Genomic DNA, 14,109 nt, shown 5'->3' on the forward strand with positions numbered 1-14,109 from the left:
TACTTCCATATTTTGAGTTGGTATTCTGTAATGATGTGGCGGTGAGTCAGAAGCAGGTGAAACATTTTAATAAAATAACAAAACCCAGAACACGACACTAACATAAGGCAGTACGCCGATAAACAAGAACAATACCAACCTGGTGAGTGAACATGTGGGAGTGACATATAAAGGGGAGTAATTTATAAAGGTAATGGAGTCCAGGTGTGAATCATAATGATTCACAGGTGCACGTAATCATGAGTGCCAGGTGTGCGTAATGATGAATCCCAGGACCTGTGGTTCGTATACTGGCGACGTCGTACGCTGGAGGGGAGGAGCAGGAGCAGACGTGACAGATTGTAAATATGTTACTACCTAACAATATTGTCAAAAACACTTATTGGATGCCGTGTGGCTGTTGGTTAGAAGGTCAGAACATAGATAAAAGCTGCAGACCTGTGTGGCTGTAATCAGTAGGAAGGTCAAAGATAAGATTCCATCTGCCCACTGTCCTTGATGTAATGCAGAGAGGCTAAGTAATAGAACCAGGGGTACTGAATGTACGGAACATTTCGGGGTCAGAACTCGAAATAAAGGAGAAAGGATTCAGGGCCTCAAATAATGCTACTTGTATGCCACCCTGCCACCCCTGGATAATAGGAGAACAAGAGCGATTCCTGAGTCCAAAAAGCTATTACTGCGGTTGGCTTTCTGCTTTGCTCTGGATGTAATGTCACTTAATATCCTGCTGTAGGCCCAGTGTGCCTGGACAATACCATACTGTCAGATCAGTTTAGTTTCAACTGTAGGTTTGAACATGCAATTTGGAATAATTAATTAATTTCATGAATGCCCTGCGTGCGAAATGGCAAGTTGGGTGCTGTAAATGTAATATGCCTTCATTAACCATTGGTACGTTTGAATTTAGAAGTCACTCTCAACAAGAGAGATGTACAGTTGGTGCATACAAAGTGGATGAACCACAGCATATAAAACAACAATTCCAACGTGAATATGAAATAATGAAATCCTCAAGTTTTGATTAGGTGTCAAATTGAAGGATAACTGCATAAAAGGTACTATGATGAGTGTTCTCCCAAATCATTGTTCCAGTCTTATGTATTCACTTTTCAAGACTAGATGGCACTTATGGTACACATCTGTATTTTCTGTGTAAACACGACTTAATCGGTTAAATAATCGAGTAAAGCTCCCGTTGTAACGACATTCTACGTCGTCCTCCTCCTCAGACGAGGAGAGGAGAGAGGGATCAGATGACCAATGTGCAGCGAGGTATGTAGACATGAATGAATTTATTAGACACGACGAACACTGACACGAACTATACTTGAATATTTACAAAATAACAAACAAACAACGTAGACTAACCTGAACATGCAAACTACATATAACGAAGCACGCATGAACAGGAACGAACGAACGAACGAACGAGACGAGACAGTACTGTGTGGTGCAAATAAACACAGACACAGCGACAATCACCCACAAACAAACAGTGAGTACAGCCTACCTTAAATATGGTTCTCAATCAGAGGAACGTCAAACACCTGCCTCTAATTGAGAACCATATCAGGCACATTAAACCCAACATAGAAACACATAACATAGAAATGCCCACCCACACTCACGCCCTGACCGACTAACACATACAAAACAACAGAAAACAGGTCAGGAACGTGACACCCGTTTGTCGCTGCCTTTTGGGACCACGTGAGCAAGTTACAGTACAACAGTGTCTGCGCTGCGTGTGCGTAGTGTACTGTAGCTGTATGGCACTGCGATGGAGTGAGCGTCCACTCATGAGCGCATGATGATTGGAGGAGTAGAGTAATCGCCTAGCAACTGCTGCGTGGGGGAAGTAAGCTGGCGGGCAGGGAGGCAGGGAGGGAGGCACTCTGCTGGGCAAAGGCAGGCTGGGCTCAACTCACTCTGCTCTGAGAGAGGGATGGAGGCTGGAGCACCAGGACTGGACCACACTAACAACCAGGGGATGTGGGGGGGTTTAGACCAGTTACTGACACAGGGACTTTGAAAGGTGGAGTCTACTACTGGGACTGTGGAAGAAGGGAGTCACATCTTATTAAGATAACTAGACAGTAACAGTTGTCTGCACATGGGACAGTGTGAACACTTTTAGGTGAGTCTTGCTTTAACAAGCATCTGTGTAATGCTAATGTGGAGCTATAAAATGGGATGATCTTCTATACATTAACACATTGTAATACATAATTTGACAACATTTTAATTATGTCTTATCATTTGTACAGAAACGTATCACAAGGATAATGTGCATAACTATAATGTTTTGGATACTTGAAATGTCTCTGTTTGGTGAGAACCTAAAGCTGAAGAACTGAACTGAAACTCTTGGGAGGGGCTTCCCCGAATTGTTTTCCAAGCAGCCTGAAGTCTGCCAGTCAGTAGAAGGTATGTACTAGTTCATAAAACGTCTTGAGAGCAGGCAGCAGTTTGTATTATGCATGTTATGTAATCTGAGGTGAATTATTCAACATACAAGTGTGCATCCATGCATAATGATGCGCAGAGTGCCAAATGTACTCATGACCTGAGAATTTAGTAATGTGACATGCTATATTTTTGTGTTTCTAGACTTTGATTTTAAGATCCACTATTGGATCCATAGCGTTCATTTAGAAATGATTCTGTATAATTTGAACAAATACATAGTTATTTTTGAAGCATTTTAGTATTTTAAAGCATGTATTTATAGAAAAATTAACATAGACAATCCATAAGGGTTGGAGAGGTGGAGTGGATCATGTGTGTGTGTGTGTTTGTGAGTGCGCATCAGTGTGTCAGAGTGGATGTGGCAGATCAGATAGTAGTTGCCCAGACCCCCCACTTCTCCCCCCAGAGGGAAAGCGCATGAGAATGGACACATCTGTCATTGCAGACTCCATTGATAAAGCCTTTGTTTGTATGGAGGGTTAAGTGATGGTTATGATGAGTCACAGAGCTATAGTTGCACTCCTCTTATGAGTGTATTATCACATAGATATGGGCCTTTTTGAGTCTGTGTTTATACTTGACATGTCACTATTTAATTGCATAGAATAGTTTTTGCACAATATGATACGGTAGTCATTTATTTTCTGTAATCTGGGTTTGTGGGTTGGATTCACTCCTCCACAGTAATTCGCGTTCCCTTCTCCCGGACTCAAATCCCAGGTAACTACCTGATCTGGTTTGATCATGTCCTCCTATTCAGAGAACAGCTGTGTTATTTCCTGTGTATGCCTTTAATTCCTTTCATTAACTCAAAGTAAATCCACTCGAACAATGTTTCTAATCATAACCTCCTAAGCTTACTGCTATGATGGGATCACAAACTGTTTCATTATTTGGAGGAAGACTAAGATTAGTTTGTCTGAGTTAAATCAGGCAAAGAGCATTTTGACTATTAAACCATGGTTTTGGCTGTTGCCTTGCTGTAAAACGGTCTTTAAGGATTTCTGGACAGGGATTGCATTTACTTTGAATGGTGACCGCCAATCCTGTTGACTGCTTTGCTGGAGGTTAAACCGGATTCTGGATTAGACATCAGTGACTGACCCTTCTATAGTTCGACTACAGGATTATCTGAACGAACAACGGAGACGGAATGCAATATGGAATTTTATTAAATAGTTTGGGGTATGGCCTCGTCTCCAATGAATGCTCCTCAGAGCCAGATGCTGATGACAGGTAGCCCTTTGCTGTGCAGCTGGCATCAAAACCCCACGCTGGGGGAAAGGAGTCCCAATGACTGGGTTTAAGGTTATTATAGCTGGTGGATGGTTGTCAACAACTGCTGCTAACAAACAGCAAGAGAGAGAACAAGGGTATGTTGACATATAAATACATCCCAAGCCCATTGGTTGAGAGGAAGGTGATAATTGCAAGAGTGAGCCCATACAGTAGATTGAACAGCAAGCATGAGGAATGTGCATTATTGTGCCGTGCTTAGAGGTCCATAAGGCAAATAGATGAATGACCTTCCACACATGGCGAATAGGAAAGAAGAGAAGAAGCAAGATGCTATGCTGATGATACGTTGGTATTCATTCCCACTATGCCCATATAATAGGAAACGAAGTGATTGATGCTGTGCTTACTTGATGAAGTTAAACGAGCGTTCAGAGTGGCCTTCCTGATTTGAGCTTTCGTAAACTACATTACCCCAATATGACAGTCCTATTTACATCTGACTAAAGTAATATTTAACGTGAAAACCATTTCGCATCTTGAAATTCTTATCTTCTGAACGATCATCTGCGGAACCTTGCACCTCGTGTCTGACACTGTGGGAGGAGGGATGGATAGGTTTTGCATGAGATTCATGCAAACCTTTGACCCCTATCTCCTTTATCTGATCTAGCCTAAATACAGTACTGCTCCTAATGTACAGCAGAAAGCCTCTTTCGGTGAAGTGATACAGTAGGGCTGGCTAGGTAATCTGACACGGTGATTAGGACACTTCCTTTGATGCCGTGGTAGGTGTGTCAGCCAGGCCGTCAATGAAGCTCTGTTGGCCTGTCATGTCCTGTTGCATCAAATCTTTGATGGTTGGCTTGTTGTGTAGTGGCACACACTTTCATATGAATAATGTGGTTTATCTATCTGGTGTGAATGAGGCTTGCGGTTATGACCGGGATAATGTAATGTTGAAAGGTGCACAACTTTACCAGTAGTTCAGTTGTTTTGAACTGGAAGAGTCTTGTTTAAATGGACCAACCATTATGTGAAACCATTACCCGCAACAGACAGAGCTGATCATAGTGTTTTTCCAACCCTGATCATTCTGCAGTAGTTGGTATGTGAAAAATGAATTGATACTGTACATGTGAGTTGAAATAATGGAGGCTAATTTGAGAGATGATTCTAATGGATATTGCAGTTGTGAAGTGCTCTTTGTAATTACAGAGCTGAATCTCTGCTAATGGGATTTGGGCTAACTAATAAAATGAAGGGGTTAGAGTGTCAAGAAAATAGGGAAATGGGCGAGAGTCAATTGCATTGTTGTGAACAGTCTATTTTTCAGTTGGTCCACAACTCCTACTGTATTACTGTAAGATGAGCTGAGATAGAGTGTCTAAAGGCTTCCGCATGCTTCGGTTCGGCTGGCGCCTAGCCAAACTTGGCTAGGACAACAGATAGAGCGTGCTCGCTGACTCCCTTAAAAGACATTCGCTTGAAAAACGAGAAGAAAAAAAGCGACAATAGTTTTGTTTGTCCACGGTAGCCACTTCCTCACAATAGTCAGAACCAATCTAAGATAACTCAAGAAAGTTAGCATTACTTTTGACTATTTTTGCCGAGGAGATCTTAGCCGCAAAAGTGTACATCTAAGTAAGATGTTGGATGCAGTAATTCTCAAGTGAAAAGATGTGCATGAAAATGAGTCGCTGAATGACAACAAACACTTTATTGAAGAATCACTACTGTTGACCAATGACCGATGTAGAGGTGTAGACTTCGGCTACCGAAATTCGGCCTGCCTCGTAAACAATGTGTGTGCACGAACAGCTGAAAAAACCCTTGCCGAACACCAAAACGATCAAAATGTTGTCATTTTACAGTATATGCTCAAACTGTAACGAACTGTTTCGGATGGGAAGCATGCAGATGCCTTTAGTGAGCTGATGAATACATTTTCTACCCACTGTTTTCACAGATGAAGAACAATCAAATATACCGTACATTATATTTGATGTTGTATCTATATTCCTTTTGTCAGGAGAGCATATTTTAAGGCTAACCTGGCAAAATAAATAATTGATCATGTATTTGATTGTTCCTCATCTGTATAGCTAAACGCTTCCTATAGAAGCAAGTGCAGTAGGTCACAGGGGGAGAGTGTCGCTTTGTGTAAATGTAGTGTTTTCTGACACGCCTCCCACATAACAATTACTACAGTTTACTATAGAATACAACAGTTCTTACTATAGAATTCTGTAGTAAACTGTAGTATACTATACTACACACTGTAGTATCCCTCATTCATGTGTAGTATTTTGTAAATACATTACAGTCCGCAAAACACTTTTTTTAAACTATAGTAAATACTACAGTATTTAATTTGTATATACACCCTGCCCATTGCCCTCCTCCATATGCCAATTTGTGCCACCCGTAAGTGAGAAACCTACATGCGGAGTATAGACCATATATTGTGTTCCCTATGGTTATAGAAAATAGCGGAAGCTCTGAACTCTCTGTTCAGAACCCAGTCCTACCTACAAGTTATGGAAAATTTGCTCTTTTAGTATTTCTCCAGTAGGTTTTCTCACGGAGAAAGCCCCCCACTTCTATGTCAAATACAATAAAACAAAAATACATTAATAAATACTACAGTAATGTCCCAAAAAACACTACAGTAAATACTACATTGTAAATTGGGTGGTTTGAGCCCAGAATGTTGGTTGGCTGAAAGCCGTGGTATATCAGACCGTATACCAAGGGTATGACAAACTATTTATTTTTACTGCTCTAATAAAGTTGGTAACCAGTTTATAATAGCAATAAGGTACTTCTCTGGTTTGTGGTATATGGCCAGTATACCATGGCTAAGGGCTGCATCTGTCGCGCATAAGAACAGCCCTTAGCCATGGTATATTGACCATATACCACAAGCCCTCGTGCCTTATAAGTATACCTCACTACAGTCCGCAAAAACACTATAGTAAATACTACAGTATAATACAGTCTGCAAAAACACTGCAGTAATTACTATAGTATATACTCTTTTTTTTACTACAGTATTTATACTATAGTAAACTGTAAATACTACAGTATACTAAAGTATATTACAGTAAATTATTCAGTATTCACTGTAGTGTTTTTGAGAACTTAGTATCCCTACCATAGTATACACTATAGTATTTTTTTAATGTGGGCGCTAATCCCCATCTAAAATAACACCCCCACCCACCCTCCAACACCCCGCCCTTTCTCCATCAGCCAGTACCTCAGGGGAGAGACTTATTGGTCCAGTAGGGTAATTTAAGTGTTGGAGGCATCTCATGTGCACTGAATGCTTATTTGTTGCTCAGTTTAAGTGCTGCTCTCAAGCCCTAGCCCTTTCATTTTCAACAAAGAAAGATGGGCATGTTTACAGTAACTGATCCTGGAGCCTTTTTTTCTATGCCACTAATACTAATTCATTTACATTGAATAATTTATCGAAAAAGCATGCTGTTATATGCTTTTTCAGACAAATGTGATGATTAGGTCAGTTCTAAGATGGAATACATGCTGATATACAATGTAAGTCTCATGGTTTATGATAACATTTTTGCTCATGTCTTGGTAACTCTCAAAGAGCATAGAGTTTTGGATTACATTAAGGGAAATGCTTTTAAAATCGGAAGTCATTGAGACATTTTCAAAAGGCTTCTTAATTGGGGGGAAAAGCTGTTTGCCTCTGAGGGGGTCTTAAAGTGATTAGCTCTGGGTAGAATTGAATTTAGAATTGGACCTCTGGGAGCAAACTGACATCTGGTAACACATTACTCTGTTGGTTTGGCTTTCATTAGGTCTGTAGTGACCAAAAATATAAAGGATGGCAGGCAGCATTAATATGTTGGTAAATGCTCCTTAACCAGCTTTTACGTTGTCCCACAGTTCATTTAGGCGCTTAGCCCATTGTATTATGCTAGTGTCCATTGACCTGTTGTTGGAAGCCCTTTACCACATGTTGTTATAGGGTATTGATTTGACAGTAATCCATTCCAGGAATACTAATGCCCCACAATAGTATATGCATTGGTTGAAGCTCAATGTGAAATTCAAATCTCTCTACCATCATATCTAAGCCAATATGACACTAATGATGATGAAAATTTGCAAATCAACTTGATTGGAGGTACATAACACACTCCCCTCCTCTCGACACGGGCGTTACTGAGAACCACATACCGCATTTTTAACAGGGTCATTAGCATTAGTAAAAAAAATGCAATTTCTTGCCCGACCTAGCTCAATATTTAGGCGTCAGTTAAGAACGAGACTATAGCGTCTATAAAGTGACCATTTGCCACCTTTCGGGATCAATAAGTTTGTAGGGACAACAGGTTTGATTACATTTTTAATTTGTCACTCATGTGCTCATTTCTGTCCATTAAGAACCAGAGATGTGCTACCTTTTTGTAGCATTTCTGACAATGCTAACATCTTTTCAGCCAAATCCCATTTCTGACAATGCTAACATCTTTTCAGCCAAATCCCATTTCTGACAATGCTAACATCTTTTCAACCGGACCAAAGCAGTTGGGTTGCGCAGCAACAGTGCTAGTTAACTAGTTAACACCAGTCGGATGAGAGGCAAGCTACAAGCAAAGGAAGCTGGCAATATTTAGCTTTGGAAGGTTTTCACATGGCTGAAGTCATCTGTGTAAACTGTTGGCCTTGACAGTTGCGTGTAATCAGAGCACAGACAAATAAGATAGCAAACACCCTTGGCTGCTAAGTTAACCAGCAACGTTAGCTAGCTACAAGCTAACAAGGCTGTAACATGAACGGACAGATCGCAATGCACCAGCACAACTTAATCTTTTTTTCTCTCTTTCTTTTTGAACCTTTATTTAACTAGGCAAGTCAGTTAAGAACAAATTATTATTTACAATGACGGCCTAGGAACAGTGGGTTAACTGCTTTGTTCATGGGCAGAATGACAGATTTTGACCTTGTCAGCTAAGGGATTCGATCTGGCAACCTTTCGGTTACTGGCCCAACGCTCCAACCACTAGCCTACTTGCCACCCCAAATATCAATACAAATACAATATCTCCCACAAAGCACAGCTAGCTAGCTAGTAAGTAAAGTTAGTCAACATCAAACTTTAGGAAACTGCCATACTGCTAATGTATAATAGAAGCAATGGGCATTGCTCATCTAACGCTACTCATTACACTAGTCAATCTGGCTTGCATAGCAATGTAGCGAGCTAACATTACAGCCCTTACTTTATGCATTGATTCAGTACTCTCCCTTTTCTGTCAATGCAATTTTCTTGTTATTATAATCCAAATTTGCGCTGACTGATTGACAAAGTGTCAAGTTGCTTTTCAATGCACTGAATCCAAGATCGCGTAGCAGTCAGACGTCTTTGTCCTGTCGTGTCTCTTGTATATATCTTTTTACATCTTTTTCTTTGCATATCTTTTTTAAATATTTTCCTAACCTCAACTTCTAAATACTCTCCTGCAACCCGCCTCACCCAATGTGGCGTGGATCTGCTTTTTTCTAAAGTATTTCTATTTACTTTGGATCTGAAATCCCTCAACTGAAGCTAGCCAGCTAACTACCTACCAGCTATCAGTTAGCAAACCATTGCTAGCGGTCATCAGCTAACCTTTAGCTCGGAAAGCTCTCGCCAGTTCGAACAACGTGACTCAAACCAGAGCATAACGGACCTATTTCTCTCCATATCCCCGGATTCCTACCGCAAACTCTGAACATTTTCATCTGGATCTTCGCAACTAGCTAACCGCAATCCTGGGTGACCACTCCTGGCTGGAGCGTTTCCATCCCGGAGCAAGCACCAATTAGCCTGAAGCTAGCCCATCCAGGGCTCCTGTGCTACCACCGAAGTCCACTTCTGGGCTACAATATCCGGACCCCTTCTACTGCTGGTACGGGGCACGGAACCCCGCCGATCCTCTACGACTGGAATACCGACATAATCTGCCCGAGGACTCCAACAGGCCCCTCAGGCGCGACGCCAGCTGAAGGCCAATTCTGCTAACCTGCTAGGCCTGCTAGCTACCTAGATCTGTCTCCCAAGGTGGCTTAGCAGTTCAGACGTCTTTTTCTGTTCCGTATTGTCGTGTCCTGTATATATATATATTTACACCTTTCTTCGCATATCTTTTATTTATTTTATTATCCAAGAACTCAACTACAAAAGCTTTCCTGCAAAAGCTTTCCTGCAACCCGCTCCACCAATTACAAAAAAGTATTATTTACCTCAATCTGAAAATCCATCGTGGAAGCTAGCCAGGGGCTAATTCAGAAGCTAGCCTGAAAGCTAACCAGAAGCTACTCCGATAGCTAGCCAGAAGCTAATCTGTAGCTGCCCCGAAATTAGCCGGTTTGCTGGCTAGCGTTGGTGTTTCAGCTGCCCACGTTTTGTGGTCATCAGCTATTCCTTTAGCTCGATAATCTACCGGCACTTTTGTGCAACGCGACTCGGACCGGAGCATTCCGGGACTTTTTTTTCTCTCAGTTTCCCCGGATTCCAGCCGCAGGCTCTGGACACTTGCACCTTGATCTCGCAGCTAGCTAGCTGCAAACCGTGTGACTATTGGCTTACGTCGACCCCGGAGCAAACTCAAATCATTCTGGAGCTAGCCAGCTGAGGAGTTCCATCAGCCATTCCTGGGTACAGTCACCTATCCGGACCCGTTTCTTTTGTTGTTGCTGCAGATACGGAGCCCCTCCGGGCCTTCACGACTGACTGCCGCGACTGACTGCCGACGTTATCTGCCCGAGGGATTTATCCAACTGGCACCTCCGTCCCGACGTTACCTGAACGCTCATCTGGGGCCCGCTAATCGTTAGCTGTCTTATCGGCTGCTATCTGAATAAGTATATCGGACAACTATTATTATTATTATTATTTATTTATTTTATTTTTTTCCTTGGGTCACTATATCTATTTTGCCAATTTGGATTGATCCCCTCTACCACACGGAACCCCACTAACCTACCGACGGAAACGCACGAGGTATCTACAAACAGACCTCCATCCTATGCTGCTACCGATAGCCATATACCCGGCCAGCTGTCTGGATCGCCACGACCCCAACCAACCTCTACTCACTGGACCCTTATTGATCACTCGATTAAGCATGCCTCTCCTTAATGTAAATATGCCTTGTCCATTGCTGTTCTGGCTAGTGTTTATTGGCTTATTTCACTGTAGAGATTCTAGCCCTGCTCACTATACCATATCCAACCTCTCAGTTCCACCACCCACATATGCGATGACATCACCTGGTTTCAATGATGTTTCTAGAGACAATATCTCTCTCATCATCACTCAATACCTAGGTTTACCTCCACTGTATTCACATCCTACCATACCTTTGTCTGTACATTATTCCTTTAAACTATTTTATCGCCCCCAGAAACTTCCTTTTACTCTCTGCTCTAGTAGCTCTAGGCGACCAATTCTCATAGCTTTTAGCCGTACCCTTATCCTACTCCTCCTCTGTTCCTCTGGTGATGTAGAGGTGAATCCAGGCCCTGCAGTACCTAGCTCCACTCCTATTCCCCAGGCGCTCTCTTTTGATGACTTCTGTAACCGTAATAGCCTTGGCTTCATGCATGTTAACATTAGAAGCCTCCTCCCTAAGTTTGTTTTGTTCACTGCTTTAGCACACTCTGCCAACCCGGATGTTTTAGCCGTGTCTGAATCCTGGCTTAGAAAGACCACCAAAAATTCAGACATTTTCATCCCCAATTACAAGATTTTCAGACAAGATAGAACGGCCAAAGGGGGCGGTGTTGCAATCTACTGCAAAGACTGCCTGCAGAGTTCTGTTTTACTATCCAGGTCTGTTCCCAAACAATTTGAACTTCTACTTTTAAAAATCCACCTCTCTAAAAACAAGTCTCTCACCGTTGCCGCCTGCTATAGACCACCCTCTGCCCCCAGCTGTGCTCTGGACACTATATGTGAACTGATTGCCCCCCATCTATCTTCAGAGCTCGTGCTGCTAGGCGACCTAAATTTGAACATGCTCAACACCCCAGCCACCCTACAATCTAAGCTTGATGCCCTCAATCTCACACAAATTATCAATGAACCTACCAGGTACCACCCCAATTCCGTAAACACGGGTACCCTCATAGATATCATCCTAACAAACTTGCCCTCCAAATACACCTCTGCTGTTTTCAACCAAGATCTCAGCGATCACTGCCTCATTGCCTGCATCCGTAATGGGTCAGCGGTCAAACGACCTCCACTCATCACTGTCAAACGCTCCCTGAAACACTTCAGCGAGCAGGCCTTTCTAATCGACCTGGCCGGGGTATCCTGGAAGGATATTGATCTCATCCCGTCAGTAGAGGATGCCTGGTCATTTTTTTAAAATGCCTTCCTCCCCATCTTGAATAAGCATGCCCCATTCAAGAAATTTAGAACCAGGAACAGATATAGCCCTTGGTTCTCTCCTGACCTGACTGCCCTTAACCAACAGAAAAACATCCTATGGCGTTCTGCATTAGCATCGAACAGCCCCCGTGATATGCAACTTTTCAGGGAAGCCAGAAACCATTATACACAGGCAGTTAGAACAGCCAAGGCTAGCTTTTTCAAGCAGAAATTTGCTTCCTGCAACACAAATTCAAAAAAGTTCTGGGACACCGTAAAGTCCATGGAGAATAAGAACACCTCCTCCCAGCTTCCAACCGCTCTGAAGATAGGAAACACTGTCACCACCGACAAATCCACTATAATTGAGAATTTCAATAAGCATTTTTCTACGGCTGGCCATGCTTTCCACCTGGCTACCCCTACCCCGGACAACAGCACTGCCCTCCCCTCTGCTACTCGCCCAAGCCTTCCCCATTTCTCTTTCTCCCAAATACAGTCAGCTGATGTTCTAAATGAGCTGCAAAATCTGGACCCTTACAAATCAGCCGGGCTAGATAATCTGGACCCTTTCTTTCTAAAACTATCTGCTGAAATTGTTGCCACCCCTATTACTAGCCTCTTCAACCTCTCTTTCGTGTCGTCTGAGATCCCCAAAGATTGGAAAGCAGCTGCGGTTATCCCCCTCTTCAAAGGGGGGGACACTCTTGACCCTAACTGCTACAGACCTATATCTATCCTACCCTGCCTTTCTAAGGTCTTCGAAAGCCAAGTCAACAAACAGATTACCGACCATTTCGAATCCCACCACACCTTCTCCGCTATGCAATCTGGTTTCAGAGCTGGTCATGGGTGCACCTCAGCCACGCTCAAGGTCATAAACGATATCGTAACCGCCATCGATAGGAAACAATACTGTGCAGCCGTATTCATTGACCTGGCCAAGGCTTTTGACTCTGTCAATCACCACATCCTCATCGGCAGACTCGACAGCCTTGGTTTCTCTAATGATTGCCTCGCCTGGTTCACCAACTACTTCTCTGATCGAGTTCAGTGTGTCAAATCGGAGGGTCTGTTGTCCGGGCCTCTGGCAGTCTCTATGGGGGTGCCACAGGGTTCAATTCTTGGACCGACTCTCTTCTCTGTATACATCAATGATGTCGCTCTTGCTGCTGGTGATTCTCTGATCCACCTCTACGCAGACGACACTATTCTGTATACTTCTGGCCCTTCTTTTGACACTGTGTTAACAACCCTCCAGGCGAGCTTCAATGCCATACAACTCTCCTTCCGTGGCCTCCAACTGCTCTTAAATACAAGTAAAACTAAATGCATGCTCTTCAACCGATCGCTGCCTGCTCCTGCCCGCCTGTCCAACATCACTACTTTGGACGGCTCTGACTTAGAATATGTGGACAACTACAAATACCTAGGTGTCTGGTTAGACTGTAAACTCTCCTTCCAGACTCACATCAAACATCTCCAATCCAAAGTCAAATCTAGAATTGGCTTCCTATTCCGCAACAAAGCATCCTTTACTCATGCTGCCAAACATACCCTTGTAAAACTGACCATCCTACCAATCCTCGACTTCGGTGATGTCATTTACAAAATAGCCTCCAAAACCCTACTCAATAAATTGGATGCAGTCTATCACAGTGCCATCCGTTTTGTCACCAAAGCCCCATATACTACCCACCACTGCGACCTGTACACTCTCGTTGGCTGGCCCTCGCTTCATACTCGTCGCCAAACCCACTGGTTCCAGGTCATCTACAAGACCCTGCTAGGTAAAGTCCCCCCTTATCTCAGCTCGCTGGTCACCATAGCAGCACCTACCTGTAGCACGCGCTCCAGCAGGTATATCTCTCTAGTCACCCCCAAAACCAATTCTTCCTTTGGACGCCTCTCCTTCCAGTTCTCTGCTGCCAATGACTGGAACGAACTACAAAAATCTCTGAAACTGGAAACACTTATCTCCCTCACTAGCTTTAAGCACCAGCTGT

The 14,109-nt window shown here is 43.0% G+C and overlaps 1 protein-coding gene and 1 non-coding gene across 5 annotated transcripts in view; both read left to right on the plus strand.

Annotated features, from left to right (window-relative positions):
• Positions 1 to 14,109, plus strand: part of LOC139538495 (rap guanine nucleotide exchange factor 4-like) — a 63,942-nt gene that overhangs the window by 15,962 nt on the left and 33,871 nt on the right. The window contains exons 1-2 of one of the 4 annotated variants that reach the window (XM_071340606.1): positions 1,887 to 2,140; positions 2,271 to 2,430. The exons of 2 other annotated variants lie outside the window; for them this stretch is intronic. The gene's annotated coding sequence lies outside the window, so the exon portion shown is untranslated. Of the gene's footprint in view, positions 1 to 1,886; positions 2,141 to 2,270; positions 2,431 to 14,109 lie in introns of those variants that run through there. One more of the 4 variants, XM_071340608.1, reaches the window with a different exon arrangement.
• On the plus strand, positions 6,252 to 6,306 carry LOC139539228 (U7 small nuclear RNA). Its single transcript, XR_011667887.1, has one exon. It is a non-coding gene; the product is annotated as a U7 small nuclear RNA (small nuclear RNA).

This window comes from Salvelinus alpinus, chromosome 14 (assembly GCF_045679555.1).
Source record: "Salvelinus alpinus chromosome 14, SLU_Salpinus.1, whole genome shotgun sequence".
NCBI classification, from domain to species: Eukaryota; Metazoa; Chordata; class Actinopteri; order Salmoniformes; family Salmonidae; genus Salvelinus; species Salvelinus alpinus.